The sequence below is a fragment of the Erinaceus europaeus genome, chromosome 18, assembly GCF_950295315.1.
Source record: "Erinaceus europaeus chromosome 18, mEriEur2.1, whole genome shotgun sequence".
Classification (NCBI taxonomy): Eukaryota; Metazoa; Chordata; class Mammalia; order Eulipotyphla; family Erinaceidae; genus Erinaceus; species Erinaceus europaeus.
This window is the reverse complement of record NC_080179.1, coordinates 37,335,978-37,363,793: the sequence shown is the minus strand read 5'-3', so window position 1 is coordinate 37,363,793 and position 27,816 is coordinate 37,335,978.

Below are 27,816 nucleotides of genomic sequence, written 5' to 3'. Positions count from 1 at the left end.
TTTTGGTGGTGGGAATGTATATAAATATTCTTAACACCTATTTATGAGACAGAGAGAAGAGGATGGGGAGCAAGAGAATCAGAGCATCACTCTGACACGTGCAAGACATAGGACTGAATCTGGCACATCATGCTAGAGAATCCAATGATTTAAGCAATGTGTCACATTCTGGGTCACAATATCTTGCATATTGCCTTTACTTGGTGTAAGATGATATTCACAAGAGTCAGGTGGTGGCATATTTTCCTATGTGCATATTTTCCTATGTGCAAACACTGGTGTTTGAGCCCCCAGCTGACATCTGCAGCAGGGATGCTTCATGAGTGGTGAAGCAGGTCTACAGGTATCTCTCTGTCTCTCTCCTTCTCCCTCTTTCCCTTCTTTCTCAATTTCTCTCTCTCCTATCAAATAAAGGTAAAATGGTATTTATGTAATTTAAATATTTATTTTCTTTATTAAGTTATTTAAACCCTAAATAATATGCATAATAATATTTAAATCTTTATTATTGTCATTAGTTTTCCATTTACTTGTTGCTTATTGATTTTGTCTATATCTGAGAAAAAATAATCTGCTTGTAGATTGTTCTTTTTTTCATCATATCTTACTTTACATATAATAGCCCTTATTTAATGAGAAGGAGTGCATGTTCTTGGTAAAGGAATTTAATTTTATTGTTCAGTATGTTCCTGATTCCTTTAATGTGCTTTGCTTGCTTGATCCTTTTGTCAGAAATAGCTTGTATTCAGCATGTAATAAACAATAAACTCTATGTTTTACTTTACTTTTTTCTGAGTAGTTTTGGTGTGGTACTTTCACAGAGTTCACATGTTTTAGTAAAGAATACATATCAAGAGTCTTCAAGCTTTAAAAGGTGGCTTAAACCATTAACATTTATCATTAATGATCTCTCTAAGATATTTCTGAAATATATTTTTGATATCCCACTTAATCTGTTATTACTGGTCTTACATTTTCTCCACTCTCCTATCATGAATTAGATTGTGCAAGTTTTCTGTCTCATTTTTTCCTTTATTTATCTATGATTTTGAAAATTCAACATCAGTTTCTATTCTCCCCTTAAAATTTTAAACAATGTATTTACACTTAAAATTGTATTTCTAAGAGTTAATCCATATCACATTCATATCTATGAGACAAATATTAATAAATAAATAAGTGTGCCTCTATATATTACCTCTCCTTGTTTGCATGTTTTGACTCACAAGGATAAGCTTTTGATTTTCATTTCAAGCCCAGTTCTTTTTGACTGTTATCATCCTCAAACCTTTACTTGGCTAAGACTGAATATTCACTTATAGTCCACTAAGCTCTCTTGCAGGATAAATCAATCAAATGATCCGTTTCTAACACATTTACCTTGACTAAGTTTTTCTTTTTCTGAATAAAAGAGAACACACCTCCTCTCCCATTTCCCAATGTCAAGAAATGCTTACTCAAAAGTGTCAGACATATCTGTATTCTCCTCAGTCACAGAGAAATTATTTCAAAAGCATTATGTATGAAATCACTAGACAACAGACAAATGACACCTTCCCATTCCTCTTGAATTTTCTAATCAAAATTTCCTATCTGCAGTAAACTGGGTATGACAGAGAGCCTGCCATGAAATGCCAATGTTTATTCATTTGGTATCCTCTTGTCTTTAAAAGAAGTCCCTGTCTTTGTCCTCATGCAGTGAAGAACATGCTGTTACATTTTCGGAGAGCATTTGACAAAGTTCCACATCAGAGATCAAGGTCTTGGAAGAGAGATTGAGGTCTACAAAAGGAGGAAAACAGAATCGACATAAATATATATAAAATGGATTGAATGTTGGCTAAAGGGCAGATAAGGGGATGGTCATAAATAAAAACTTTTCATGGCAGAAAAAGTAACAGAAAAGATAGTATTGGATCAGAATGAGAATCCTACTGGTTTCTTAGCCATTAAAGTAGATCTGGCCATTGAACTGCAAAGAAATTATCTGATTCTTTATTTATATTGAAGAATAGAATTTACCATAGAAATTGTTTATCTTAGAAGAGAAAGAAACCCTTAGTTATAATATATACATATATATGTATGTTTATATATGTTTATATATCTATATATACCTGTATATCATGTAAATTAATAGGATTTCAGCTTGAATCCTTGCTACTATGAAAGGAACAAGTTGGCAAGTGGAAAAAGAAGAAGAAGCAGGGATAGACAGCAAAATGGTTATGCTCAGAGACTTTCATGCCTGAGAGCCCAAAGTCCCAGGTTCAACCCCCCCACCACCATAAACCAGAGCTGAGAAGTGCTCTAGTAAAAAAAAAAAAAACTGAAGTACAGTCATTATTAAACTAAAATTAACAGAAGGGTATGTGTGCACATATTATGTATGTATATTTGTATGTAAAGAGAAACAGAAAATCATGGATTTAACAGTACTGTGTCTCCTTGGTTTATTTATGTATTTTTCAATTATTTTTATTTATTGGATAGATACAGCCAGAAATCAATAGGAATAAAGAGGCAGAAAGTGAATGAGACAGAAAGACACCTGCAGTCCTGATTCATCACTCACAAAGCTTTCCCCCTGCAGGTGGGGAATGTGAACTTGAACCCCAGTCCTTGCACATTGTAACATGTGTGCTCAATCAGGTGCACCACTGCACCACCACCTGGCCCCAAGCCTCCTTCTTTGTGAATCTCTTCACCTCTGACACATCACACATTGTTGAATTGTTAGACAAAATGGACATGATATCAGTTAAGTCTCATTTCAGATAAATAAATATTAATTTTTAGTGCCAAGTGTGTCATACCATATTTGTGAATGTAGCTATACTGTAATTCAGCTTTAATTGGATTTCTTGTTTTGTTGTTGCTTTCTAAATCTTACGACTCTAATTTAAGAGATTAGTTCTTTTACCCAACAACCTGGACACTTAAAGATCCTTTGATAGAAGGATGAGTTATTTGGGTCCATTTTGAGGAGGGAAATTTTCGGCATTATGGAGGTGTATCAAACTAAACCAATTTTCATTTGTAAGTAAGTCATTGTGCAAATGCTCTCTGATTTTCATCCTTTTTGAAATATCTTAGTTCCTGCTCTAACCATTGCACATTCTTTACTATGAGTAAGATGACTTGTAGTGGATACAATTTTACCATGGTTTGCACTATAAAATTATTTTAGTCTTGATACTTACGTTTTTGTTTTACTTTCTCTATAAAAAATTAAACACATCAAAGAAATTTTAGTTAATTAAAACCTAAAATAAGTTCAACCAAAGCTTCTATCAATATGAGGTAGTAATTAACAATGTATATATATATATAGTTGGAGAGACAGGAAATTCATCTTCTCACTCTGCCACTAGCTAGGATGGTCTCTTTAGGTAAGTCTATAATCTTCTGACTCAGTTCCTTGTATACATGAAATGCATGGCTTACGTTTTATCTTGAAACATAATTTTTTATAAATTTTACCTGTTCTTTTCCTCGATGTAGTCTTCCATTCTTTTTGAAATTGAGTTGTCAGGTAAACAGTGATTTACAAAGCAGTCACTTTAAGTTCTAGAGCCTGTGTCCTTGAAATATCTGTCATTGAACAACTTGAAACTTCAGTATCAGGAATGGTATTTACAAAAATATGATTGATATGGGACCAGGTGGTGGTGCACATGGTTAAGCATATGTAAAGACCTGGGTTTGAGTTTCCAGTCCCTACCTGCAGAAGGAAAGCTTCATGAGTGGTGAAGCAGGGCTGTAGGTGTTTCTCTCTCTCCCTTCCCTCTTGATTTCTGGCCACTATCCAATAAACAAATAAAAATAATTTTAAAAAACTTTTAAGGAATTGTTATTAAAAATTATAGTCTGGTTATTATGAGACCTAGGTCCCCTACTATGAAAACTTATTGATGTGTCCAAAATATAATATGAAATTATTTTGTGTATACTTAAAGTAGTTTAGACAATAAGAGTTCAAGGGTATAAAATAAAGAAAAATTTTCAAGTAGAAGTAAATTCAGATGTAACTATCCAATTTGTGGGTGGAGAAAAAGTCTGTGGTATGTACTAAGCCTGATAACCATGAAATGAAATTGCACTAACAAAATGTGAAGTGGACAAGACATAAAAATGTGAATCCATGTGAGGTAAAGACTTACAGAAAGGTAAGATACTTGAAAGAAAACATCCTCAATAAAAGAATATACTTTAAAATAAATACTTGCAGGCAGGGAGAATTAAAACTTTGATACCTGAAGCAAATCAGTTCTCACTTAAGAATGTTATTTGTTTATCTTCCTACCATTTATATATTTAATCTTGTCTTCCACCCAGAAAGCAAGATCAGGATTTAATCAAAGAACTTCATCCACTACAGAGGAGAGGTTCTTCATAACAACTATCAGAAGTATTTTATAATTATGTATGAATAACTGATAAATATTTTTGTTCTTTTATTGTACAAATGAGAATAATTAACTATGGTTATACCCAGCACCTAATACCAAGAATTCTCAAAAAAAAACAAATGAGGTCTGTTAAGCACACATAGTGCCATGTGCGAAGATCCCCACAAAGATCCAGGTTGGAGCCCTAGCTCCCCACATGTAGGGGAGCAATTCATGAGCAGTGAAGCAGGTCTGCAGCTGTCTGACTTTTTCTCCCTCTATCTCCTTCTCCTCTATCAATTTATCTCTGCCCTACTGAGAAGAAAGATAGGAAGAAAAAAAGAAAGAGAGAAAGAAAGAAAGAAAGAAAGAAAGAAAGAAAGAAAGAAGAGAAGAGAAGAGAAGAGAAGAGAAGAGAAGAGAAGAGAAGAGAAGAGAGGAGAAGAGAAGAGAGGAGAAAAGAAAGAAAGGAAGGGAGAAGGAAATGGCCATGAAGATCTCTTTTTTTTATTCACTTTATATATTTGGTAGAGAGAGCCAGAAATTGAGAGGAAGAGGGAAGATAAATAGAGAGAGAGGGGAAGGGGAGGAAGGGAGAGGGAAAAAGAGAGGGAGAGACAGACCTGCAGCACTGCTTTGCCAGGTGTGAAACTTTCTCTCTATAGATGGGGACCAGGGGCTTGGACATGGACCCTTGAGCATTGCAATACTTGTGCTCAACCAAGTGAGCCACCACTCAGCCCCAAAGATCTCTTATTTTATCAGCGACTTTGTCAAAACTCAGTAATAATTTGAAATTGTTCTTTTCTGAGTAGCAGACCTCAAAAATGTTCCTAAAATATTCAATAAACTATGTAGTAAACAGATGTGCTGTTAACCAAGATTTATTATTCATTTATAGAGAAAAATCAGAGTTAATTTCATGTCATCAATAAGAGTGCTATTATTTTTAGGAAAGTAAATGAACACTGGCTTCCATTTAAAAGCCACCAATCACATTAGCCTCTACAAGAGTTAGCCTGTTCTTTAAAGCCTTGAGACAAAGTATGAACTTTTACTTTCTGATTATGAGAGTCTTTCTGCATAACACTCTCTTCCAATAGAAGTCAGTTTCATCTATATTAACAAGTTGTTCTTTAGCGTCAGGGAGTTAGTGTACCAATTTTGTATGATACTTTCATGTCTGAAGTTCTAGAGATTCCAAGTTCAATCCCCAACACCACCCTATGGTCAGAGATGGGCAGTGCTCTGGTCTTCCTCTTTATCTCTCTGCTCTCCCTTTCTAACTTTTTCATGAAAATACAAAAAAAAAAAAAAAAAAAAAGCCTAAAGGGTGCTTAGTGTAGCCACTTTAATTATTTTGAGCTAGATAATTTAATGCAGCTTACATATTTACTTACTAGTTGCTTCAACTCGCACTTACAGAGTATGGAGATTAATTCCTGAAATATCATGAATCAACTTCCTGCATTGATAACTTCAGATTTCTCTCTCTCATTTTGCTGTTTTTTTTTTTCCTTTGTTGGAGCATTAGTAGTTTACAGTCAACAGTAAAATACAGTAGTCGTCCCATGTGTAACATTTCTTGGTTTTCCACATAACATTCAAATCCCCTACCTAGGTCCTCCTTCACCATCATGTTCCAGAATCTGAACCCCCACCCCCACCCCAAAGTCCTCTACTTTGATGCAATACACCAAACCTAGTCCAAGTTCTGCTTTGTGTTTCCCTTATTTTCTTATTTTTTCAACTTCTGTCTACGAGTGAGATCACCCCACATTCATCCTTCTGTTTCTGGCTTCACATGATTTCACTTCACATGATTCATTCAAGCTCCATTCAAGAAGAGGTGAAGACATTGAATTCATCATTGTTAAGAGCTGAGTAATATATATATGCAAAAGAATACTACTTGGATTTTTCTTTCACAGATTTCTTAACTTTCTCAGCCTTCATAGTACTGAATAGAGTTAGTGTATTGCTGTGGATTTGGTTCAAACTTGACATAATGCTGTGGATCATTTGATTTCCCCAGAACTCTAAAACATTCCCCATATTAACAAAAATTCTGCTTTCTTATCAGTCCTGTCTTCACTAGACTTTTAAGTTTCCTGAGAAACTTTTAAGTTTTCTGAGCGCTTTCTTTTCTATTTTTAACATGCTTTCCTCAATAATGTCGATCATCCCTAGCTTTTGAATTAAACTGGTAGACTGGTAAACATGCAGTTCTTGCATTTTCTTGCACATTGAAATGCCATTGTAAAGTTTATTAACTATCTTGACTACTTCTGTGTCTCATGAACTAGGCAGCCCTGAAGGGAAGGAAAGATAAGAATGAGGGAACAACAGTGTATCAAATAGTCTGAACTCACATATTTATCTATATAGTTCATCATTCCATATAAGAATAATTTGAAATACCCTAAAACAATTACTATAATAACATTAATAACATCAATGATCACTGATGACTGTAAAATATATAATAATAATAATAGTAATAGTAATAATAATAATAAAATTTAAATATTGCAAAAATTACTAATGGGTGTCACAGGGACATGATGTGAGTATATTTTGTTGGAAAAATAGCATATAGCCTTGCTCAACACAGTGCTACATAGACCTTCTAGTTCTCAACACGCAAACACACACATTAAATTGAAATTTAAAAAGCGCAATAAAATAAGCTCCCTGTTAGGGAGTCTGGCGGTAGAGCAACGGGTTAAGCACAAGTGGCGCAAAAAGCAAGGACCAGCGTAATGATCCTGGTTTGAGCCCTTGGCTCCCCACCTGCAGGGGAGTCCCTTCACAGGCAGTGAGACAGATCAGGTGCCTTTCTCTCCCCCTCTCTGTCTTCCCCTCCTCTCTCCATTTCTCTCTGTCTTATCCAACAACAACGACATCAGTAACAGCAACAATAATAACTACAACAATAAAACAAAGGCAACAAAAGGGAATAAATAATAATTTAAAAAAGCTCCCTGTCTTTCTTTCTTCCTTTGAACCCAAAGATTTTTTTTCCCCGCTGGAGAGTAAACTCAAAACATCTCTCTCCTATAATGTTTTGTGAACAAAAGCAATTTTTGCTCTTAGTAATATAATATACCTGTGTTTTTCCCTGTGTGTTCCAAATTTTCCAGTAACATCAGTTAAACCTCTTAAATTATTAGAAACCTATACTCATTGACTTTTTTTTACTGCAATACCATAAGCTAGAAGGTACACTTTCTGGGGACCTCTCAGGTTGTGAGATTGAGTAGCAGGAATTTGCTCTTGGTAATACAATTCTTGCATCAAGATGATTTTGTCAGAAGATGACAATAAAGTACTTGGGGAATTTTTTATACAAGTATATCACTTTAAACACAGGGCAACTTGTGTTTGTTTGGTTGGTTTTTGCATTGTGTTAGCAGTTTCCTGAGGACTCAATAAAAACACAACCACTGTGACATTTATCTAATATCCTTCTTTGATGCACAGGAGAGATGGCTCACCGCATGAGTCACATAGGAGGGGCTATGGTGCTTAGGAAGCCCCAGTTCAGCAGTTACTCTCCCTTTCTTTGGTCACTCCTCCTGCTTCTGTCTCTCCTTTTGAATGAAAAAGTGAGCCAGAGTGGTGAAATTATGCATGTGCAAGGCCTCGGCTCTGCAGGAATAATGCAAAATAAAATTAATAAGAAAAGAACTCTTTGAAGAGCAAAATGGTTGCATGAGAGATTGTTAGATCTAATATGAATTGTCCATGTCTAAAATGTCTTCAGAATAGCAGTCTATGTTTATATTTACTTTGTGGAATCCAAAATTACCTGTGAACATATAACAAGAACTCTAAATTGGTAAATAAATGCATTACTTGAAAATAAACAAACACTTTTTAAACATGACCAGTTGCTTAAAGACACTATCAATCACCATAATGAAAACCCCAGTCCTCTCCTAACACGAAGCATAGTCTTTGTACTTTATAAATTTGGTCATGACAGAGTCTCTCCTCCTCTTTTATTTTAAGGTCTTTAAACATCGCTCTCTATACTTTTATGTGTACAGACTAATTGAAAGAATAACATTATATTTGATTTTCTTTTTTTATCAAAATGGTTACCTTCAACAAATTGTTTACATTGTTCTGCTTCTGTATCAGTGATTAATGTATTGTGTCTAGGTCTTCTTGCCTGTTAATTGTTTTATACAAGTGGATGCTAATATAAGCAAGAAGGTTTTATTAATGCCCTAATCAAATATATTGAAGCATATATGTGTTAAATACATGAGCACTAACTAGGTGATCTTTCTTAAAAGAAAATTAGGTTTGAACATTGATTCTTATTTAGTAATTAAGGTCTCTCTCAAAGTTTTTCTGGAAGATGATTAAAATTTTATTTTTTTATCATATAAAATGCCACAGAAGTTAGCATGCCAGTCAGTTCACAATCTATAAGTGAGTCTATAGCCCTTGACAATACATATTTAAAAACAGAAAATAACATATAGATTTGCAATTCATTCCACATGTAGTTCAAAATATATGACACATTCAATTTTTAAATATTTTGAGATAGTTTATTTCTCTGCTAAGTTATAAAAAGTTATAGAATTAAATAGTTATCTGTTAAAAACTTTAACAAGACAAAAGTCTATAAATTATGATACTCTGATGATATCAAAAGTGTAGTCTACATTACCAAATTAGATTATATTTTAGCATTAGCTGCAAAAACTCAGAAACAGAACAAAAATTATTTCCTCCTTTTTTTTTTTTTGAATTGTCACCAATGTTATTGCTGGCTTCATGCCAACACTAGAAATCCACTGCTCCTAGCAGCCACCCCCACCCTTTGTTAAATTTTGTCTATTTTGTAGGATAGAATGGAAAGAAATTGAGAAGGAAGGGGGAGAGAGAGATAAAGAGAGGCACCTTCATACCTGCTTATGAAGCATCGGCCCTCTCAAACCCCAATCCTTATGCTACATGGCAACATGTAGTCCTAAAGGTGAGCCATCACCCACTCCAATTGGCCTTCTAATTACATTGCCTTTCAGAGTTCATTAAATTTCACCTAAGACAATATGAAACTTCATTTTAAGGATTTATTTTACCAACTTTCTTAAAATGTAATATTTTCTCCCAGTTTTATTGAGATAGGGTTGACATACATCACTGAGAAATGTGTGGTGTATAATGTGTAAGTTAAATCACTATGCTGTATTTCTTTACTGTCTTATATAAATCTCAAGAATAGAAAATCAGTATAGATAGCAGCCTGATAGAAACTCTACAGTAATTATAGGCTACAAATAGATAGCATTTATAATTGATGAAGAGCTGGTAAAAAAATTATTAGAAAGTATTTGTTTTATGGTTATTGTTGCCAGTGGGGCTTCACTACTATAGCCTTTTTCAGATAGAAAGGAGACACAGAGGCAGAAAGAAAGACACTATAACATCAAAGCTTCCTTCAGCCTTTTGGTGGTCGGGTTTGATCTTGACTGGTGTCCATGACAGAGTGAACACACTGTCCAGGTGAGCTGTCTTGGCAGCTCCTGGAAATCACTGATTTAAGTACTTTTAAATCACCTAGTTTTAAATCCTTGCTTGAGAAGTCTTTGACATTTCTCCCACAGAGAGATCAGTTCTGTGTTCTTTTCCTTACAATCCAGGTAACCTTGTGATTGTTGAAACGAATACAACATGGCAGAGTAATGCTATGTGACCTCTATGGTATTGTCAAGGACAAAGAGACTTTACCACAACACTTGCCATTGGAGCTCTGTCCTTCCATATGAGTGTGATCTGCCTTAAATCACTCGATGAGGAGTTACCTGACGCAGATTATTTCAGGTAGGGGTTTAATTAGTAGTTTCAAACCTTGAGTCATCTCAAGCCAGATGCCAAATAGATGAGTGAATGAGTTTGTTGTTGATACTACTTATTATTAATTTTATGTCTCAAAGATGCATATTAGTAGCCTATGCTGATATTACCACATGCTTAGTGGCTAGAAGTCAGAATCCCAAAATGGGCTTCACTGAGTTAAAAGATCTGTGTCAATATGATTATATGGTGGTTGGATAGATGGACAGATAGATGATGCATAATAAATTACAGATAGATAGATACATAGATAGATGACAGACAGATTAGATAGATAGATGTTAGATAGATAGATAGATAGATAGATAGATAGATAGATAGATAGATAGATGAATGATAGATCAGCTCTGGCATAGGGCAGAAACTTGAGATTTCAGCAAACAAGTCTAATGTGCTACAGCTAAACAGGGTCCCTAAGCCACCAGTAACTCTCTAAGCTGCTACACATTAGTAGAATTCAGTACACAGTAATGATAAACAGAATGATATTCAGTATAACTAAGTTTATATGACAGAAACATTCTTCAAAAACATACTATAAGTAGCTGATGCATAGAAAAAATGCATTATTAAAGAAATGCAAATCAGACCACAAAATATCCATATGTCACTTTTCATATCATCAAAGGATTAAAAACATCTCATGTTATTGATAGTGCCAAAGATACTGGTGTGTTTATAAGTTGATGGAGACATTTTGTTTATATTTTTAAAGATTGCTTTATTTACCACTCTAAAAATGACCAAAGGGATGCTTGGTTTTAGGATAAAGTGGTGCTGAGGATGAACCCTGTGGCCTCTGGGGTCTCAGGCATGCTTGCTGGGGTGCTAAGAGGCTCAGCTGTCTGCCTGTCCCTGTGCAAACATTTTTAAAAAGCATATTGTTAATACTAGATGACATTTAAAATGTGTATGGCCTTTGACCCAATAACTTGATTTCTGCAAGTACTCTGAAACATCTGCTTGAGATTACTGGTTAAAAATTTTTGCTACAGCTTTTTAAACTGAAAAGCAAAATAAAGACTATTACATTCACCATGATGAAAAGGTTGCAAAAATGATGGTCCAGCATTATGATGGAATATGATACAGCCAATAAAGAAAGAATAGTCCAAGAAGGAACTGATGTCAAATATGTTTGCGACATCATCTCGTATTGAAAGAATAAAAGTTGTACAATATTCTCACATGACCTAGCTTCATGTAAATGTGGCCCATTGGAGAAAACATTGTTCTTCCTTCCAGGCATGAAGTTCTGAGTTGAGTCCTTAGAATTGCATGTGGTGCTTCTTTGGTTCTCTTCTTATTTCTTTAGTATTCTTAAAATATATATTTTTGGCTGGCTGGTTATGTTATAATTTAATGAACCCAAATTCAAGTCCCCAACCCCCACTCCTCATGCAGTGTCCATCTCTCCCTTCTTGTCTAACTGTCCATTCTTTCTCAATTTCTTTTTGTATCTAGCCACTAAATAATAAATAAACAAAACATTTAAATATATGTATATTTATGTATGGATAAAACATCCATACATTTATATTATCAAAAAATCATAGGTCCCTGTGCTGAACATGGGTCCCAGATCAAACCGATGGGATTTAAAATTAACAATATTTATATACTTTTCCCATATATGGGAGCTACTCTCTTCCCTGATCCAGTTTTCTAGCCCCTTATCCAACTCTGACACCATCTCCTCAGACAATAACCTGAGCCCTCTACATATTAGACATCAGGCTTAGGCAAAAACTAGTAAAATCATGGGCCTCTTGTAATATACTTAAAATAGGTCTACTAGCTTTTTCCAAAACGGAGACCCTAAATCTTCATCTGCAATGCTCTTGCCTTTAGCTTCATGATTAGTCAACAATTTGTTCTGATTTATATCTTAACTGTTTTTTAGCCAAAAAGTTCCAGATGCTACCATGATGCCAGTTGGACTTCCCTGGACAGATGAACCCACCAATGTGTCCTGGAGCCCCACCTCCCTAGATTCCTGCCCCACTAGAGAAAGAGAGAGACAGGCTGGGAGTATGGATCCACCTGCCAATACCCATGTTCAGCAGGGAAGCAATTACAGATGCCAGGCCTCCCACCTCCTGACCTCATAATGACCCTGGATCCATGCTCCCAGAGAGAAGCTATCAAGGGAGGGGATTAGATACGGAGTTCTGGGAGTGAGCATTGTGTGGAAATATACCCCTCTTATTCTATGGTCTTGTCAAGATTTCCATTTTATAAATAAAAAAAAGAATGGACTACAAAAACTGGAAAAGGGAAAAAAAAATTAGGGGTGGGGGCCAGGTGGTAGCACAGTGGGTAGCACATTTGGTAGGCAGCTAGCCCAGCAATAACCCAAGTGGCAATAAAATAAATAAGTATACTTAACACACTGATCTAGAAAAATAAATAAAGCTAAAGGCTATTTATCCATACCTATATTTCTTAATATATTAAATGATTTGTCATGTAATTCAAAACTATTCTTGATTTACCAAGAAGATTATAGTTATATTTTTTATTGGGAATGGTTTATGTAACTAGAGATTAAATTCTAGAAGACAGAACTAAGACAATGCTACCTTAGGAATGCAGAAATAAAGTTATAATTCAGTGAATTAGGAAAAAAAATAGAAAACTAGTAAAAAAATCTAGTTCTTGTTTCTAATGAAATAGGATGTTGAATTATACCTAAACAGTAAGAAATAACAAAAGAATTGCTTCAAAATTATAAATTATAAACATTTTCCCAAGTTTATCAAAATATTTAAAAGTACTGACCATTGCAATATAGAGATATGAAACTACTTTTAATTTCTTTTTATATTTCCCCATCACATTACTGCTTTGTTAAATCACCTCATTCATTTTTTAAAATATATATATCTTTCCATTGCTTCCCTGTGTGTAGAATGTCCCAATTCAAAGTATCACCATTTTTCAAAATAAATAAATAAGGGATGCCACACCTGGTTAAGTGTGCATAATACCATGCAAAATGATCAAGGTTCAAGCCCCTGGGCCCTGCCTGCAAGAGGAAATCTTCATGAGTGGTGAAGCTGTGCGGTAGGTGTCTCTCTGTCTCCGTCTCTCTTCTCCTCTCAATTTCTCTCTATTCTGGTTACTTATAAGCAGAAATGAAAGGAATAAACAGAATTATAGCAACCCAATGCCAGCAAAATAACTTATCCAGAAATGCAACTGTTTTGCCATGTAAATGATCCAGATTAGAGCCCAGCCCCCACTTCACTGGAAGAAGTTTTGGTGTTGTGCTATGTCTCTTTCCTCTCCTTTCCCCTCTCTCCCTTTTCTCTTTTCTCTATCTGAAAAATTCCACTCATAGAAGTGAATCCCTGATGGCAATCAAAATTATATATATATTTATGTTATATATATATATATATTGAATAGCAGCCAAATTTAAAAAGTGTTAAGATAATTTATCATAATCAAATTATATTTATGAAAATATATAATCTAATATGAAAGAGATTAGCTTATTATGCAGCAATTTAAAAATAAACACAAGCATTTCAATGACTATTAATAAAGAGCATAATCAAATTCAACACCCAGATCTGATTAAAAACATAAATAAAGTCTTCTAGGTGAATGAAGGCAAGTTCTCACCTAGAAGGCAAATCATTCAAGATAAGAAAACACATATCTCACGGAGGAAAGGCAACACTATCTGTAGGGGATGACTTTCTGTTGACAACTCGAGAGCATTTTGACAATAATTAGCATGGAAAAGGAACACAGGGTAGCCAGTTACAACTGTAAATGCAAATACAGTCTTCAAGTTTTTTATATAAATTATGGACTGAGGATTCCATTTTACTAATGAAGCAAAGTATGCCACTCTACAGGGTTAAATCAGATATTTCCACTACTGTGAAATCTGCTCTCTACTACTGCACTGGCATCAAATATGAACTTTCAGATTTTATATCTATATTTGTTTGGTGCAAACATACCTCTTATTTTTATCAATTACTAATTTAACAAAAAATATATGTTTGATTCTTTAAGAATCATCCGTATTTATTTAACCTAAATATTACTCTGCCCTCACAAATTTGAGAGAATTGATCATAACTTCTTCAGAAAGAAATTCAGTATTCTTGCCCCAGACTCTGCAGGTGTTCAGGTACTTGCCCCAGTCATTTCTGCCTTCTTTTTTGTCCCTAGATCTTCCCTCTTCTGTACTGCTACCTCATAAAAGCATATTTGACTCCTATCCTCAATTTTCTTTAGTTTCTCTTTCTCTCTCTCTCTCTTTCTCTCTTTCTTTCTTTTTTTGCCTACACGATTATTGCTGGGGTTCGGTGCTGGCACTGAGAATCCACTGCTCCTGGAGGCCACTTTTCCCCCATTTTTGCTGCCCTTGCTGCTCTTCTTCTTCTTATTGTTGTTGTTGTTATTGCTGTTATTGTTGTTGGACAGAAAATCTAGAGAGGAGGGGAAGACAGAGAGGGGGAGAGAAAGATAGACACCTGTAGACCTGCTTCATCGCTTGTGAAACCAGGTGGGGGAGCTGGGGGCTCAAACCAGGTCCTTACCGCGGGTCCCTGCGCTTCCGGACATGTGCACTTAACCGGCTGTGCTACCGCTGAACCCCCTCAAATTTTTTTCTTTTTTAAAAATATTTATTTATTTTTCCTTTTGTTGCCATTATTGTTTTTTTATTGTTGTAGGTATTATTGCTATTGATGCCATCATTGTTGTTAGATAGGACAGAGAGAAATGGAGAGAGGAGGGGAAGACAGAGAAGGGGAGAGAAAGATAGACACCTGCTGACCTGCTTCACTGCTTGAGAAGCTACTCCCCTGCAGGTGGGGAGCCGGGGCTCGAACCGGGATCCTTACACAGGTCCCCGCGCTTCGCGCCACCTGCACTTAACCCGAGGCACTAAAGCCTGACTCCCAATATTTTCTGTTTTTATTTTTTTAATATTTATTTATTCCCTTTTGTTGCCCTTGTTGTTTTATTGTAAGTTATTATTGCAGTTGTTGATGATGTCATCGTTGTTGGATAGGACATTGAGAAATTGAGAGAGTAGAGGAAGACAGAGTGGGGAGAGAAAGACACCTGTGGACCTGCCTGTGAAGTGACCCTGCTGAAGGTGGGGAGCCGGAGCCTCGAACCCGGATGCTTAAGCTGGTCCTTGCGCTTTACACCACCTGCGCTTAACCCGCTGCACTACTGCCTGACTCTCAAATTTCTATTTATATTTGCTATTAGAAAAATGAAAAGTTTCTTCCCTCTTTTGCTTTCTACAATTAAGAAAAAAATTATATCCTCTGTTACTCTAAATAAGTTCTTTCCAAAAGGAGAAGTTTTATATCTTTCACTGAGTTAGCTTACTATGTAATGTACACTATGTAATGAAATGTGCATATCATCAGTGTGATAGTTTGGTTCAATGTGTTCTTGACTTTGCTCTGAGAAAGAATTCAAAGGCAATTCAAAAGATACAGTAAAGACTATAGATTTGTTTAGGCAAAGGGAAAGTATCCACTCTGCAGTGTGAGCTAGCTCAAGAGAGAGCAGTAGATCTGATATGTCAATAGAACTACTCATCAGATGGGGGCAGAAGGTAGCACATGCACAAGGACCAGGGTAAGTCCCCCCACCCTTCCCTATTGGTCACAGGAAGCTTCTTCGACAGTACTGAAGCAGGGCTGCAGGTGTTCTCTCTCCCTCTCTATCTCCCACTTTCTTCTCGGCTTTTCAATGTCCTCTCTATAATAATAAAAGAAAGCAGTAGAGGAAGGCTGCTAAAATGATGGACTCATCCAACAGGCACTATGGCCCAACAACAAGCCGGGTGGCAATAAAAAAATAATAAAAACTAGAGTAAGAATGGTGAGCTGGGAAAGGAATGACTGAGGCAATCCCACTACATTCCTGTTCCCTTCTTACAGAGCATTTGTTGCATAGTTAAAAATAAAGCGCTTTGAGTAAGTGTTCTATCAGTAAGCATACTCCCTAGGTATCAGAGACTTTCTTAAAGGATGATTCTCTGAAGTCTGGTGGTAGCCAGGGAGTTAAGCACAGGTAGCACAAATGCAAGGGCCGGTGTAAATATCCAAGTTCAAGCCCCTGGCTCCCCACCAGCAGGGGAGTCACAAGCTATGAGGCAGGTCTGAAGGTGCCTTTCTCCCCCCTCTCTGTCTTACCTTCCTCCCTTCATTTCTTTCTGCTCTATCCAACAACAATGACAGCAATAAAAAAAGGCAACAAAAGGGAATAAACAAATAAATATTTAAAGAAAAAACGATGATTTTATTTTGATTTCTGTTAGGTTTGATTTCTGTTTTATCAGACACAGACTCGCAGTTAGTGGAAACATTACTTTCCTACCTGCTGATGCTACATAGAGGCATCTGTGACCAGCTACGGCAAAAGCCATGCTGAGTGCAGGGTGATTTCTTTAAAAACAATTTTTTTTCTCTCTCTTTTCAGTTATAATACCTTCAGTTTCATTCAGCAGCTTGCATTTTTCTCCTTTTAGCATTTTTGGTGATTTTATTCCAAGGAGAGTGGGGTAGCCACCCCTAGTCCTCCCAGTCTAAGGTAAACTTGTCTGCCTCTTCATCAGTGCCATTTTTTTTCACCTGTCCAGCTGCTTCCGTCTGAATTCAGTATGTTTCCAGCTGATGACCACAAAGGAGGGAAAAAAAAAGCAGCCTCTTGAAACTTCAATGTCTTCATTTATGAAAGAGATTCATAAAAGTAACAATTTTGTAGGTTTTTGTGATTTCAGGGGGCAGTCATGAGCATGCCTTTCCTGGGGGCTCCTATCCTAGAATAACTCTCACATTAGCAGTTTATCCTTGACACTCCTGTGAGTGTGCCATCTGAATCGACATTTTATTTCATTTGTTTATTCATTTGTTGTCCATGGAGCTCCAATGGTCAGGGTAGATGTTTCAGAGAGAAGCAGAGAGACAGAGAGAAGGAGAGATGCCACAACATGGTTTCCCCGAGACTGGGACCTGGATCGTATTTGTATGTGGCAAGGCAGGTGTGCCCCTGGTGTGGCATCTCTCCCATCCCCAGCAAAGTAGATGTCACAGTAACTGTAATGCTGAATAGTGACAAATATAAAAGTATGTTTTCAGAAACTTATAGTCTTTTATTTATGGTAACTAAAGACAATAGGATGAAACAGTTCACTCACATAGCAACAATGATACTAATCAAGTATGATTCTAACAATAGGAGTGAATGTTTCATGAAGGAAGATGTAGGGGAAAAGAATCAACATGATTTATTTCTCAATAAGAAAGCAACATCGTGCAGCTATCAAGAACAATGAACCCACCTTCTCTGACCCATCTTGGACAGAGCTTGAAGGAATTATGTTAAGTGAACTAAGTCAGAAAGATAAAGATGAGTATGGGATGATCCCACTCATCAACAGAAGCTGACTAAGAAGATCTGAAAGGGAAACTAAAAGCAGGACCTGATCAAATTGTAAGTAGGGCACCAAAGTAAAAACCCAGTGGTGAGGGGTAGGCATGTAGCTTCCTGGGCCAGTGGGGGGTGGGAGTGGGTGGGAGGGATGGGTCACAGTCCTTTGGTGGTGGGAATGGTGTTTATGTACACTCCTAGCAAAATGTAGACATATAAATCAGTAGCTAATTAATATGAGAGGGGGAAATCAATTGTATGTCTCAAAGTTTCTCAAAAGACAAACTGAATCTTTTTAATATATAGGCTACGTATTTGATATGCGGACTCTCTCAAAAGCCTAGACCAAGTAGATTAGAAGCTTCCAATAGCACAGCTATATACAAGATACTGGGTACTGTCCAGCAAACCATAACAAAGGGACTTTTCAAAGTTAACCCAATTAACAAATAATGTGATGATAATATTAACTATTGATTGTCCTTTTGAACCCTAAGACAGCAGGAACCTCACATCTTCACTATAGAGCCCCTACTTCCCCCAGTCCTGGAACCCTTGGATAGGGCCCACTTTCCCGTATGCATCTCCCAATCCAAACTAAATAACATTGCATCTGCCGATCACAACCTAACCAAAGCAACGATTGCTACCTCAACATGCTTCACCTCAGAATGTATCCAGAGACTTCACGTGTGGAATGACAACCCTTCAGCTTCATTACTCGGGTGAGACCTTTCCTTTAATAGTACACTCTAATTTCATCTCAGGTAGTTCACTTTCCAACAAAGTCCCATAACCTAGATATACACCAGTTTCTGTGAGAGAGAGCTTATGTGCACACGTATCCATAAACTACTGCAAAATATATACCTGAAAGCAGGACTACACTAGAGTTTGCAGTGAGTACCTCCCTAACACTTCCTCTCCACTATTCCAAGCTTGGGATCCATGATTGCTCAACAAATTGTTTGGCCTCATATGTTAACTCTCTTTTCAATCACCAGGTTCCAGATGCCACCAGGATGCTGGCTAGGCTTCCCTGGATTGAAGACCCCACCAATGTGTCCTGGAGCTCAGCTTCCCCAGAGTCACACCCTACTAGGGAAAGAGAGAGGCAGACTGGGGGTATGGACCGACCAGTCAACGCCCATGTTCAGCGGGGAAGCAATTACAGAAGCCAGACCTTCTAACTTCTGCAACTCTCAACGACCCTGGGTCCATGCTCCCAGAGGGATAGAGAATGGGAAAGCTACCATGGGAGGGGGTGGGTTATGGGGATTGGGTGTTGGGAATTGTGTGGAGTTGTACCCCTCCTACCTTATGCTTTTGTTCACTAATCCTTTCTTAAATAAAAAATTTAAAAAAAAAAAAAAGAAAGCAACATTGGCTGGTTGTCCAGTGTCTCTGTTTTTAAAGTAATTTGAATAAAAAAATATATATTTATTTTTCTCCTTTACCTACAGAAAAAAAACATCATTAAAAATGTCACCTGGGTTTGCTATATATAGACTCCTCTATCTTCAGGAACTTTCCATCTGTTCACATTTTTTGTAGTGTTTTGATCATAAGGGGATGTTGTATTTTGTCAAAGGCTTTCTCTGCATCTATTGATATGACCATGTGGATTTTGGTCTGGAATTTTGGATGTTCCTAGGTATCTAGGAAATCATCCATTTCTTCTAGGTTCTCTAGCTTGGTTCATAGAAGTCTAGCATGATATGTTGAATTTCTATGGTGTCTGTTTGTGATATCACCTCTTTCATTTATGATCCAATGTATTTGGGTCTTCTACTTTTTCTGTTTTGTGAGTCTGGCTAAAGGTTTGAAATTTTGTTCACTCTTTCAAAGAACCAACATTTACTTTTGTTGATGATTTGTATTTCTTTTTTTTTTTTTTATTTTCAATGTTATATATCTCTGCCCTAACTTTAGTTATTTCTGTCCTTCTGGTTGCTTTAGGATTCCTTTGCTCTTCTTCTTCTAGGTCTTTAAGGTGTGAAATCAGGTTGTTTATTTGTGCTTTTTCTTATTTCCTAGTGTGTGCTTGTATGCCTATGAACTTCCCTCTCAGTACTGCCTTAGCTGCGTTGCAAATATTTTGATAGCTTGTGTCTCCATTTTCACTGAACTCTCAAAATGTTTTAATTTCTTCCCTTATTTCCTCTTTGACACAGTAGTGGTTAAGTAGTGTTCTATTGAGCTTCCATATTTTGGGACTATTACTAATCTTTTGTTGATTGTTAAGTGTTAGTTTGATTCCACTGGGTCAGAGAAGGTGCTTGAGATGATTTCAATACTCTTGAATTTTCTGATGCTGTCTTTGTGGCCTAACATATGGTCTATCCTTGAGAATGACCCATGTGGACTTGAGTAGAATGTGTACTCCAGTTTCTTGGGGTGAATGACTGAAAATGTCCAACATCATACTCAATGGTGAAAAACTGGAAGCATTTCCTCTCAGATCAGGTACTATATCTGACAAGGCTTCCTACTATCACCATTATTATTCAACATTGTGTTGGAAGTTCTTGCCATAGCAATCAGGCAGGATGAAGGAACTAAAGGGATAAAAATTGGGAGAGAAGAAGTCAAACTCTCCCTATTTGCAGATGATATGATAGTATACATAGAAAAACCTAAGGAATCCAACAAGAAGCTTTTGGAAATCATAAGACAATACAGTAAAGTGTCAGGCTACACTATTAACATTCAAAAGTCAGTGGTATTCCTCAATGCAAACACTAAGTTAGAAGATGATGAAATCCAGAAATCAATGTATTTTACTACAGCAAAATAAAATAAAATAAATAAAATATCTAGGAATAAACCTAACCAAATAAATGAAAGACTTGTATACTGAAAATTATGAGTCACTACTCAAGGAAATAGAAAAAGACACAAAGAAGTGGGAAGATTTTCCATGCTAATGGATTGGAAGAATTAACATCATCAAAATGAATATCCTACCTAGACAAATATACAAATTTAACACTATCCCCATCAAGATCCCAACCACATTTTCTAGGATAATGGAAAAAACGCTACAAATGTTTATCTGGAACCAGAAAAGACCTAGAATTGCCAAAACCATCTTGACAAGAAAGAAGAGAACTGGAGGCATCACGCTGCCAGAGCTCAAATTGTATTATAGGGCTGTTGTCATCAAAACTTCTTGGCACTAGATCATGAATAGACACACTGACCAGTGGAATAGAAATGAGAGCCTAGAAGTAAGCCCCCATACTATGGACATCTAATCTTTGACAAAGGTGCTCAGAAAAAGGGGAAAGCAGAGTCTCTTCAACAAATGGTGTTGGAAAAAAATGGGTTGAAACATGCAGAAGAATGAAACTGAATCTCTGTATTTCACCAAATACAAAAGTAAATTATAAGTAGACCAAGGACTTGAATGTTAGACCAGAAACTATCAGATACTTAGAGGAAAATATTGGCAAAACTCTGTTCCATATAAATTTTAAAGATATCTTCAATGAAACGAATCCAATTACAAAGAAGACTAAGGCAAGTATAAACCTATGGGACTACATCAAATTAACAAGCTTCTGCACAGCAAAAGAAACTACTACCCAAACAGACCCTTCACAGAATGGGAGAAGATCTTTACATGCCATACATCAGACAAGAGGCTAATAACCACAATATATAAAGAGCCTGCCAAACTCAACTACAAGAAAACAAATAACTCCATCCAAAAATGGAGAGAGGACATGAACAGAATATTCACCACAGAAGACATCCAAAAGGCTGAGAAACACATGAAAAAATGCTCCAAGTCTTTGATTGTCAGAGAAATGCAAATAAAGATAACAATGAGATACTACTTCACTCCTATGAGTATGTCATACATCAGAAAAGGTAGCAACGGCAAATGCTAGAGAGGTTGTGGGGGTCAAAGAAACCTCCTGCACTGCTGGTGGGAATATCAATTGGCCCAACATCTCTGGTGAGCAGTCTGGAGAATTCTCAGAAGGCTTGAAATGGACCTACCCTATGATGCTGCAATTCCTCTCCTGGGGATATATTCTAAGGAATCCAACACACCCATCCAAAAAGATCTGTGTACACATATGTTCTTAGCAGCACAATTTGTAATAGCCAAAACCTGGAAGCAACCCAGGTGTCCAACAACAGATGAATGGCTGAGCAAGTTGTGGTATATATACACAATGGAATACTACTCAGCTATTAAAAACAGTGACTTCACCATTTTCAGCCGATCTTGCATGGTCCTTGAAATAATCATGTTAAGTGAAAGAAGTCAGAAACAGAAGGATGAATATAGGATGATCTCACTGTCAGGCAGAAGCTGAAAAACAAGATCAGAAGAGAAAACTCAAATAAAACCTGAACTGGAATTGGTGTATTGAACCAAAGTAAAAGACTCTGGGGTTGGGGTGGAGGGGAATTCAGGTCCAAACAGGATGACAGAGGACCTAGTTGGGATTGTATTATTATATGGAAAACTGGGAAATGTTGTGCATGTACAATCTATTATATTTACTGTCTGTTGAATGTAAAACGTTAATTCCCCAATAAAGAAATTTAAAAAATAATATTAAATTTAAAAAAAATATGCCAGCTGGGGGTGGGGGTAGATAGCATAACGGCTATACAAAGAGACTCTCATGCCTGAGGCTCCAAAGTCCCAGGTTCAATTCCCCGGACCACCATAAATCATAGCTGTGTTGTACTCTGGTAAAAAAAAAAAAATGTCACCTAGAAGGATATACAAGCTAAACCTTTTGAATAGCACTGCCATGTGTTGAGAATCATTTGTTTACTACTAGGAGTTCTGAGTTTTCTGTAAGGTCCTATTTAAGAAGTGATGATACTCAAGTAGCATTCTCTCCTTTTCAGCAAGCAGACACTTTCCAAGTGATTGCTACTGTAGTTCTTCCTGTTTAAACAGTATTTACCATTAACCTTGCTTGAACATTGTTTTAAGACGATAGTGCAAGAAAACAGGACACGAGGGTTGAGCTGAGTATCCAACAGTTTCTGAAGCTACCTAAGTCCCCAGGGAACCTTTTCTAAGCTCCCTCCACTCTGTTAACAAGGATTATCTGTAACATGATGATAAAAAATAAACGCTTGGGGAGTCGGGCTGTAGTGCAGCGGGTTAAGCGCAGATGGCGCAAAGCACAAGGACCGGCATAAGGATCCTGGTTTGAGCCCCGACTCCCCACCTGCAGGGGAGTCGTTTCACAGGCGGTGAAGCAGGTCTGCAGGTGTCTATCTTTCTCTCCTCCTCTCTGTCTTCCCCTCCTCTCTCCATTTCTCTCTGTCCTATCCAACAATGACAACAACAATAATAACTACAACAATAAAAAAAAAACCAGCAAGGGCAACAAAAGGGAATGAATAAAATAAAAAATAAATATTAAAAAAATTAAAAAATAAAAGCTTATTTTGGTGTTTTATTTTTTTCATGGTAGACCATTTTTGGTCTAAAGGAATGAAGGAATGCATTCTACTTAAATTTAAGGCCTCTTATTTTGGCATTCAAGGGAATTTGTGCTTTCTAAAGTGAGGATAAAAAGTGATAGACACTTTTCTTCTTTTTCTCCTTCCAAAAAAAAAAGGAGTTCACTCTTGCAGGCACATAGCTGTTCTTCCTTCTGAGGAGGCCATTTTATTTATTTCCAAGTAAATAGCAATGAATGATTTCTGAGTGGAGGAAGACAAGGCTTCAGAGTATTTGAATGCTTACCAAGTCACTTGCCTTATAATGCAAGTAGGTATCTTATTTTCTCAGTCTCTCCTCAACTTATGGTCTGAATTTGAGAAAGAGTGAAGACACTGTTTATGGCTGCTTAAGGCAAAAGACAGAAAACATGCCTCATGAAAAGGAGTGGCGGGAGAAAGGGAGAGATAGCATAGTGGTTAAACAAAAGAGATTCTCAAGCTTGAGGCTCCAGATCCTGATTCAGACCTTTGATATTCCTTAACTTGACTGCCAGAACCACCACACAGTCCACTTTCCCCACCCATATTTACCCCTTTGTATTGTGATCAAACTAGTCTAACATTAACAAGATCATCTCTTGCACTGGAAATCCTAGTCTTCAAGGCTCATTGAAATACCATTTTTCTCTACAACACGTCTTCTTTACAAATCACTTATATACTGACCTCTTTTCTACATCACAATATCATTTTGTGTTTTGCAAGCAGATGTCTGTCTATTATCTTGTGCCTGAAGATATTTATACAGGAAAATACAAAGAAAAATAGAGAGAAACTCTGGATGTTAGTAAAAGTAATGGAAATGAGTCTGGACCTCCTGTCATTATGGTTGGTATGTTTGTATAATTTTCTAAGTAGAATATTACTCTGATGACTATTTCCCAAATATTGGGCTGTTGGAAAAATCATGACACAATTTTACATAGAAATGTGTAAAAAAAAATTTGACAATTCAGTTATCTTTGAATTCTGATTCATTCTTTTGTCTGAATCTTTACTTCTGACTGAACTCCTTTATTACTCAAAACTGTGACATACACCAAGATTTACACCATTCCAGAAAGTGGTTCAAGACAATATGTAGAAAGAGTTGGAGAAAACACAAAACTCAGACTGTATGGTCTCTTACAGTTTTTGTCAACTTTGAACTGAATTTCCTTATTTTTTTTTAAGCAGGTCATTGTCACATTATCCAGAACCTAAAATAATATAATGTACCTCAGTGGTCTGTGACCCCTACAGACTACAAAAATGTCCAACTGTAATTAATACAAATACACATTCCTTCTGTTTCTGGTTATCACCGAATACCTTTGAGATGGTTTCACAAGTCACAACTCCCAGGAAAAAAAATACTTCAAAAGTTATGGATATAGCTAGACCATTTATTTAGATCATAAATAACAATATTCTTCAAAGCCATGTCTCATCTCCATAGATACAGCATCATGGAAATCTAGCAATCCAACAAAATTATATCTTTTTTTTCATTTTTAGCACTTTCACAGTACAAAATTGCTCTCACATAACTGGCAATCTGAAAGATGTTATCTATAAAAAGACCTTCTACGAGAAGTTAGCACATTTGTGTGAGTTCATACAACTGTGGTCTCAATGGCAAATGATCTGCTTAACCTTATTATTCATTCCTTTGTTTCCCAAGTAAAAATTCTAATAAGGTTAAGTATTCAAATTAAATGTCTTAAATGAGAAATTTTGAGGGGAGACAAGGAAAGTTGAGTACAAGGAAATTTTTATTTAAAATCGTATATTCATATACACAGTATGAAAACCAAATCACGCAATGTCAAACCCAGTATCTGTAAGTTTCACAGTAGCAAGCCTATACTGCTTCACTTTGGGGAAAGGAAACAAAGACAGAACTTCATACATGTTTGGAGCAAACATTATATAGCAGAGTGTTTTGCTACACGTATAAAGTTTTTTTAAATTTCCAGAAGACAGAAATCTGAAGATGTCTAAAATGTCCTTGAGCAACATCTTCCAAATTCTTTCTGATCATTTATTCATCTTTATAATAACATTTCCAAAGGTTTTTTTGAAGTCCTATCAAGTCCTGGTCAGAATTTTTAATTTCACATCACTGATTAATATTTTGTATAATATAATTTACCAGTATGAGACTAATATGAAATGATTCATAAGAAATGATAGTAAAATTTAATCCTTAGAACATTTAGTGAAAGCAATAAAAGTTAGAAGTATGTGAACTTAAGTCCAGAATTCTTGCTTAGAAATAAAAATGCCTCTTCCTCTTTCATTTTGTCCCTCTCTCTTCTATATCATACAGTTTTAAAGCCCCTTCCCTTTGTTAACTTTCACAGCATGCATTCTCACTACAGCCTTCAACACCTGAAAAATTAGTGGAAGAATTTGACTGATTATAGAGGCTCTTTGCCTTGTTCCACAGCTTGTTCTAAAAGGGATACTCAGCAGAACTTGCATTTTTTTCTTTCATTTTGTGCTGTCTGCATGAGTAATTACCTCCCTGATTTCTGAGATGCAATTGAGTAGCTTCCACATTAGAAAAATCCAAAGATTGATAGAGCCATCGTTGCTAGAGGATTAGTTTGCCGCTATGATTCCATGGAGTAGGTCATTCAAATAGCAACATGCTACAAAGTTCAATTTCTCCTGTTTTCAAAAATCCAGGCATTGTTCCCAATTTCAGGGGAGCTGGGAATGTCCCACAGGGTCTTTTAAGCAACTTGAGCAACTGGTGATCACTAAAATTCCTTGAGGGGTTGTTTCCTGCCTTCTGTAATGTATTATCCCTCAGGGTAGCTTGAAAATAACCTAGGTGTGGAGTTTACTTTTTTGATAAGTAAATACTATCAAAACTAATTTACTATCATCTTTTAATTAATTTTCCAGATATATGTTTTGATAGCTTTCCCCACAAGCAAACATTTTAGCAGTTTTTAAACTGTTAAAAAGCTTAATAAACTGTTTCAATAGTAGAGATTTACTTTCTTAAAAAAAAAAAGCAGGGGTCAGTGATGGGACACCCAGTTGAGAGGGTTTTACATAAATGAGTAAGGACCTAGCTTCACACTACCAGTTTGCACCTGCAGGAGGGAAGCTTCTAGAACAGTGAAGCAAGGCTCCAGTTTTCTCTCTGTCTTCCTCTTTCTTTTCCCCATCCCTCTTAATTTCTGTCTCTATAAAATTAATTAACTAATTAAAAGATGCCAGGGTCAGGCAGTGTTGCTCTATTAAGTAGAGTGCACATGTTGTTCTGTATAAGGCCCAGTTCAAGGCCCCTTTCCTACCTGCAAGGAGGAAGCTTCACAAGCAGTGGAACAATGCTACAAGTGTCTCCTTCCTATCTCTCCTCTGATTCCTCCCTTCTCTCTCACCTTAATTCTCTTTGTCTCTATAAAAGAAAAAGAAGAAAGAAGAAAGAGAAAGAAGAGGTTGAGGAGGAGAAGGAAGAGAGGAAGAAAGAAAGGAAGGAAGGAAAAAAGAAAGAAAGGAATAAAGAAAGAAAGGAATAAAGAAAGGAAGGAAGGAAGGAAGGAAGGAAGGAAGGAAGGAAGGAAGGAAAGAATAAGAAGAAATGGTGACTGTTATGGTGGCTTTGTCAGGTAGACACTTGAGCCCCAGCAATAACCTTGGTGTTGGCAAGAGAAAAAAAAAAGTATGTGTGATTTTTGGATGATGTTATCTGCCTTACTCTGCAGTGGCTGTCATAACAAAATACCAGTGACTGGGTGGCACTAACTTTTATTTTCACACACCAGCTGGAGGTTAGAAGCCTGAGGTCGGGCCAGTGTGGTCAGGTTCTAGTGAGAATTCTCTTCTTGGCTTGCAGAGCACCTCCTTGCTGTACCCTTGCTTGCAGAGCAGAGGGACAGAAATCCCTGCTGCCTATTCCCCTCCTACAAGGGCACCAGTTCTTTCAGATCACCACTGCACCACTATGGCCTCAAGAAGCCCTAGTCACCTTCCTACAGATTCCTTGTCCAATAAGAAGACACAAGGAGGCTGGGGTTCAAACAAATGAATTGAATGGGAAAACACTCAGTCTGCAGCATGACTCCAGGAAATATAAACATCTAATGAACTTACACACTTCTGAAAAACTCAAGAAACTGTATAATTCTGAACTTGTGTGATAATATGGGCTCTCCCAAACCCTCCCAACATTTGTTTTCAGTGTGATCAACCTGACAGTTACTTTTATCAAGTGCATATCTGTTGTGTAGACTATTAAAAAAAATCTACCAATAAAATAATTTCTAGCTGGCCAAAGAAAATGGAGTCAAGTTTTATTCTCTACTACTATTCAAGTTAACTTATTTATTATATTTACAAGCTTATTTAATGTGTTGCAGATGTTTATGGAAAGGTTCTGTAAGTATTCACAGTAAGAATGTTTTCTTTCTTTCTTTCTTTCTTTTTCATAAAATTCATTTTCCAAATGTCTGAATAATGTCAAAAGACTTCCTAACAGAAGATCAAGCTAGGGAATTCATCTAAACATCACAACTGTAATCACAAGCGCTATGTATATAAGCTGTAGTTACCATCTGATTAATTTTGGCTCAGTTTAATGTTGTTGGAATGATTACTTTTGACTCAGATCTTTTTCTCATATAAAAGTAAACACCAAAATGGA